This window comes from Cyphomyrmex costatus, unplaced genomic scaffold (assembly GCF_001594065.2).
Source record: "Cyphomyrmex costatus isolate MS0001 unplaced genomic scaffold, Ccosl1.0 scaffold1850, whole genome shotgun sequence".
Classification (NCBI taxonomy): domain Eukaryota; kingdom Metazoa; phylum Arthropoda; class Insecta; order Hymenoptera; family Formicidae; genus Cyphomyrmex; species Cyphomyrmex costatus.
The window spans coordinates 58,637-65,445 of record NW_017275880.1 but is presented as its reverse complement, the minus strand read 5'-3'; positions in this window follow the sequence as shown (position 1 = coordinate 65,445).

Sequence of the window (6,809 nt, the reverse complement as noted above, 5' to 3'; positions counted from 1 at the left end):
CTCTCTCTCTCTCTCTCTTTCTCTCGAAGGCATCGCTCTCTCACAAGCGCTAAATTCTCGTTAAGTAGGCTATAGCCTCGAATTCTCGTTAAATAGTCTAAGGCCGGAATCAGACTACGCATTGAAAATTGAGATTAAAGATTAAAAATTGAAATTTGACCAATGAGAATAAAAGAATTTTTGCTCCTATTATTTTGATTGGCCAAATTTCAATCTTTCAATCTTTAATCTCAATGTTCAATGCGTAGTCTGATTCCGGCCTAACAGTCGCTAGTGAGCTAACAGCTCCACACAGATTCTAATCAAACCACGCTCAACCAAACACTTTTCTCGCGAACGATACACGAGCTAAACGTGGCCGGGCTTTCAATATGGCTAATAACGTACAACAACCGACGACCGCGAAGAAGACTCGAGAACAAGGAAAAAGGCGGTCAGCGCCGCGCTCGGTCTTCTCTCGCATTATATCGATCAATCGATACGGCGGTCGTTGAGTTACCGACAGCTAGCAGAAACAGACTGTGTAGTGCACGATCTTAACTTTAAACATAGTGAAATTATAATATGGATTATCATAAAAATACGACTCATCTTATAATCAAATTTACTGAAAAATGTAAAACTGGACAAGCCAGTATCGATCTTGTTCCCGTAAAATGGACATATACCCAGAATGGTCAATTATTTTGTAAATACCCTGATAAATCTAAGTACTTCAGAGTAAATAAGTGGAGTAAAACATCTCTTGAATCTCACGCCTCATGGAAGAGTTTTGAAATTACTCTTATAAAAGAAGCTAGTAAGTATTACATATTTAATAAATATCAATTCTTCATTAAAGTTCGATTTCTTACTATTTAGGAAATTATGAGCAAGGTGTAAGACGAATGAAAAGATCGTTCCATAATGTAGTAATTGAGAGTAGCAATATCGAGGAATACAACAGCTCTGAAGAGGAGAAAGATCCTCAATGTCTAATCGGAAGTGATCTTGAGAAATCTTTGAATGAAATTCCATCTATGGAAACTATAAACAAAATACATGATGGTAAATTCTTTTTGTTACGAATAGATACAGGAAATATTTGCAAATTTGTCTTATAATACTAAATTTTTTTTTGAACAGATAATACTGACACTTCGGTCAATTTTTCTGATGAAAAAGAGAGATGGGATGATGATAGTGATACACCATTAACGTCGTCCTCTGTAAAAGCAAAGAAAACAGTTAGAAAACATAAAAGTAAATTTAAAAATTGGTAAAAAAGATTGCAAAATAAAAAATTTTTAATTTGATAATTTGAATCTTTACGTTTTAGTAATTTTTAATTTTCTACTGTTTTCCTATTTGCAAAAATAATGGTGATTTTAGGGCTTGGTTCGGAGAATGATGAAAATTCAACTGTAAGTTCAACTTCATCAATTACGTCGCTCAAGAAACGAAAAATTCAGTCATCAAATGAAAGACCTCTAAACTCAGATGTTTTTCAAAATTTATCGTCTAAAAAAAACCGAAGATAATGGTACTAAAACATCAATGAGTAAAATTGATTTTTTAAAAATAAAAGCTCTAGCAGGCTAATTGTAAGATGGTCCAAAATGCCCCAGAAGGTATTTCAATGGCTCAAGGTTTATTCTTTTCTATACTGAAAAGTAAACATTTTCAGCAAGTTTCAACTTCCTAGCCGAATAATTAAGCCCGTTACATCGGAAAAGGTGTTTTTTTAATTTTTATTTTTTTACTTCGTAACTGTAAGAGCAATCTCTACACAAAAATTCAAGTGTGTAAACGATATCAGAGTACATATATGACAATTTTTTCGGCGTAATTTACTGTATGGGAGATTTTGAAAAAAATTAATGAAAAATTAAAAATATTTTTTCTCGCGTTCAAAAAATGACGCCCTCTAAAAAAAATTTCAGATGTATTTTCGTTCAAAGTATATTGTTGTTTAGAAATCGGTGCGCTTTCCGTGAGAGCGCCCCGCCAATCGCGACTCCGCGTGATTGCGCTAACAGCGCACCCAATGTAAAAGCGATCAGCCAATTATAGACTGCCAGCGTATACCGCTGCAGCCTATAATTTTGAAGTGTGAATATTGTTTAGTATACATTTAAATTCAACCTCTTGAATTCTAGAAGTTATTATTATTGTTCGTCCTTTTCGACAAAGGAAATTCATTTTAACCGAAAAGAAGTTTCTAGAGTTCAAGAGTAAATAAAACCGAGCGCACAGAGACGCGGTCGCAGTCGTCTCTTACAAGTAAACCTACCCAAGTGTAACTCTCCGATTTTGATGAACTTTTAGTATGTTGTTCTCCAAAGAAAAATAAGAGACACGTATTTTTTTATACGTGCCCATAAGCACTTTTAAAGGCTGAAATACCCCTTTGAAAAAAATCGGTTTTTCTCTTTCGAAGCGAATATCGTCGAAAATATAAGAGGTAGAAAAAAAATTATTGAATGAAAGTAGAATGGCTTCAAGGGTACTTTACAACTATAATAAAAAAACATTTTTTTTAGTTATTTATTTATTGTATACCTTCACCCTCCATCTCTATTTTCAAAAATTTTTTTATCTTTATATGACAAAAATTAAAGAGCATAATTTACTGAAAATAACGGTGTGTATTTAAATTATTTTCCGTAAAACCATTTTTCAAAAATAGACGAAAACGTCTGTATACACCCTCCATACGTATTCGTACACGCGTGCGCGTATATGTGTGGGAGAAATATTCTTGCCTCTCATGTTTGGAGTGCTTGATTTACGTGAGTCCCCTTGCCCCTCACGTTTGGAGTACTTGATTTACGTGAGTCCCCTTGCCACTCACGTTTGGGGAGCTTGATTTACGTGAGTCCTCTTGCCCCTCACGTTTGGAGTGCTCGATTTACGTGAGTCTCCTTGCCCCTCACGTTTGGGGAACTTGATTTACGTGATTCCTCTTGCCCTTCACGTTTGGAGTACTTGATTTACGTGAGTCCTCTTGCCTCTCACGTTTGGGGTGCTTGATTTACGTGAGTCCGCTTGCCCCTCACGTTTGGGGTGCTTGATTTACGTTTAAATTTTATTATATAACATTTTTTTAATTATTATTATTTATACGCTTTTGTAAGTTTAATTTAATTTCATTTTTTATTTTTTTAATAATTTGTACAATAATGAGGACTCCCAGAATTGCTGGGGTCAAAGAAATGCTGTATGCACATTGATTTTGTGCATCAAGGACTAATTAAATTTTTTAAAGCACTAGTTAAATTTTTTTTCGTTTTGCCCCGTCCATGAGTCTAAACACAAGACAGATTTTTCATTAGTGTTAGGTAAATAAATCTGTTCAAACTGTTTGACGGGGTAAAACGAAAAAAAATTTAACACCACTGATAAACGTGGAAAAGAGGTAAATATTTTAACGATTCCTGCCGGAACGACTGGTATGATTCAACCATTGGATGTTTATACATTTAGGCCGTGGAAGAATTTTCTAAAATATTTTTCGGATGTAGTTATATTGTATAATTATAATATGCATTTAAGAAATAATATTTTAAAGATTCAATCTCTTATTCATAATCAATTTTCATCTCCCAGATTCGTAAACCTTTTTAGATATGCATGATACAAGAGTGTTACATTGAAGTGAAACCTTCTAAATGCAAGACACCTGTAAATTTTTGCTTTACAAATTGTGAGCCTATCTGTGACTCCTGTTATGATAAAGCAACTTTTAGGTGTGCTTGGTGCACAAAATCAATGTGCATACAGCATTTCTTTGACCCCAGCAATTCTGAGTCCTCATTGTTGTACAAATTATCAACAATAAAAAATTAAATTAAATTAAACCAATAAAAGCGTATAAAAAATAATATTAAAAAAATGTTATATAATAAAATTTAAACGTAAATCAAACACCCCAAACGTGAGAGACAAGGGGACTCATGTAAATCAAGCACCCCAAACGTGAGAGGCAAAGGGACTCACGTAAATCAAGCACTCCAAACATGAGGGGCAAGGGGACTCACGTAAATCAAGCACTCCAAACGTGAGAGGCAAGGGTATTTCTCCCACACATATACATACACAACACGCGCACGCGTGTACGAATACGTATGGAGCGTGTATACAGACGTTATCATCCATTTTTGAAAAATGGTTTTACAGAAAATAATTTAAATACACACCGTTGTTTTCAGTAAATTATGCTCTTTAATTTTTGTCATATAAAGATAAAAAAATTTTTGAAAATAGAGATGGAGGGTGAAGGTATACAATAAATAAATAACTAAAAAAAATGTTTTTTTATTATAGTTGTAAAGTACCCTTGAAGCCATTCTACTTTCATTCAATAATTTTTTTTCTACCTCTTATATTTTCGACGATATTCGCTTCGAAAGAGAAAAACCGATTTTTTTCAAAGGGGTATTTCAGCCTTTAAAAGTGCGTATGGGCACGTATAAATAAATACGTGTCTCTTATTTTTCTTTGGAGAACAACATACTAAAAGCTCATCAAAATCGGAGAGTTACACTTGGGTAGGTTTACTTGTTAGACTTCTCTGTAAAAAGTCATTGGCAAACGCGCGTGATTTTCGGCCTGACGCTTGCCTACGTTCGTCGTACGAAATTTCTTGTGTAAATAGAATAAAGGCAATTAATTCTATTTCTTCCTTTCTTTATTTTTTCGCACTCCTTCTTCCGTCTCATCAACTTTCGCACATTTTTTGGTCCTTCGAGCCGGATTCGTTGTCGCGATCTCGTTGTTATCTCCGTCGCGAGTGAGCAAACTCCGGGTGCGTCGAGTGTTCGTGGCAGTGGATCTGAAAAGGTGAGATGGAAGAATTACTTTCTGCTCAATTGCGAATCCATGGGCGCATCGCTCGTACGATGGAAAATCTCAAGAAGGCGAGAGTCGCCAATATCGGCGTGACCATGATGCAGTCTTCCCTCTTACTTCTTGAGTCCAAGTGGAAGAGAGCTGAGGAGCAACACTACGAATTAGTGAAGTCATTCGGTAAAGCACACGAGAATCATGAATATTTTACCAACGATTTCTTAAGCGAAATCGAAGCGGTGTACATCCAACAACGTGCGCAGTTATTAAATCTTGAAAAAACCTTGATCCCGGACGTCCCTGGCACGGAAGTCAAGACTGCTATCACCGAAGTAACTTCGCAACGGAATACTCTGCCTCGGATTCCTCTGCCTCAGTTCTCCGAGAAGTTCGAGGATTGGCCGGCCTATCGTGCTGAAATTACTGAGAAATTATGAGAAGAAAATCTTAAGAGATTCTAAGTTATACGTATTGACAAGGCATATATTATGAAAAAATTCATGGCAATACGACATCATACACGATAACAGCCATGGAAATACGTAAAAACCCGATTGTCAAAAAAAATAAAAACTGCATTTTTCACCATTTTTTTAACTTTATAAGCGCAAGTGATTTATATTTACATGATATTTAACGCGCAATTAGTTATATTTCTTCGCACAATAGAGAGACATATTTATTTTTCAATCCTACATTTATTATATAAGATAATTTGCGAGATTTCTTAACTTTTTACCGGTATTTCTGTAGATTTGTTTGAAATAATATCATTATAATGCTAAAGATTGTAAATTGCTGTGGAAACACGTAAAAACCCGACATTCAAAAACCCGATACTTCAAAAACCCGACATTAAAAAACTCGACACTTCAAAAACTCGATGTTCAAAACCCCGGCACCCAAAAATTAAATTGTGTGTTGTTATGAAAAAATTGAAGTGTCGGGTTTTTTAAAGTCTAGTTCAAATTATCTTATATAATAAATGTAGGATTGAAAAATAAATATGTCTCTCTATTGTGCGAAGAAATATAACTAATTGCGCGTTAAATATCATGTAAATATAAATCACTTGCGCTTATAAAGTTAAAAAAATGGTAAAAAATGCAGTTTTTATTTTTTTTGACAATGGCCCAATTTTTTTAAAAATCTGAAGAAAATTGACAATTGTGCGAAAGATGATGAGACGAAAGAAGGAATGCGAAAAAATAAAGAAAGGAAGAAATAGAATTAATTGCCTTTATTCTATTTACACAAGAAATTTCGTACGACGAACGTAGACCAGCGTCAGGACGAAAATCACGCGCGTTTGCCAATGACTTTTTACAGAGAAGTCTAAGAGACGACTGCGACCGCGTCTCTGTGCGCTCGGTTTTATTTACTCTTGAACTCTAGAAACTTCTTTTCGGTTAAAATGAATTTCCTTTGTCGAAAAGGACGAACAATAATAATAACGAAGCTTCTAGAATTCAAGAGGTTGAATTTAAATGTATACTAAACAATATTCACACTTCAAAATTATAGGCTGCAGCGGTATACGCTGGCAGTCTATAATTGGCTGATCGCTTTTATATTGGGTGCGCTGTTAGCGCAACCACGCGGAGTCGCGATTGGCGGGGCGCTCTCACGGAAAGCGCGCCGATTTCCAAACAACAATATACTTTGAACGAAAATACATCTTCTGAAATTTTTTTCAGAGGGCGTCATTTTTTGAACGTGAGAAAAAATTTTTTTAATTTTTCATTAATTTTTTTAAAAATCTCCCGTACGGTAAATTACGCCGAAAAAATTGTCATATATGTACTCTGATATCGTTTACACACTTGAATTTTTGTGTAGAGATTGCTCTTACAGTTACAAAGTAAAAAAATAAAAATTAAAAAAACACCTTTTCCGGTGTAACGGGCTTAATTATTCGACTAGGAAGTTGAAACTTGCTGAAAATGTTTACTTTTCAGTATAGAAAAGAATAGACCTTGAGC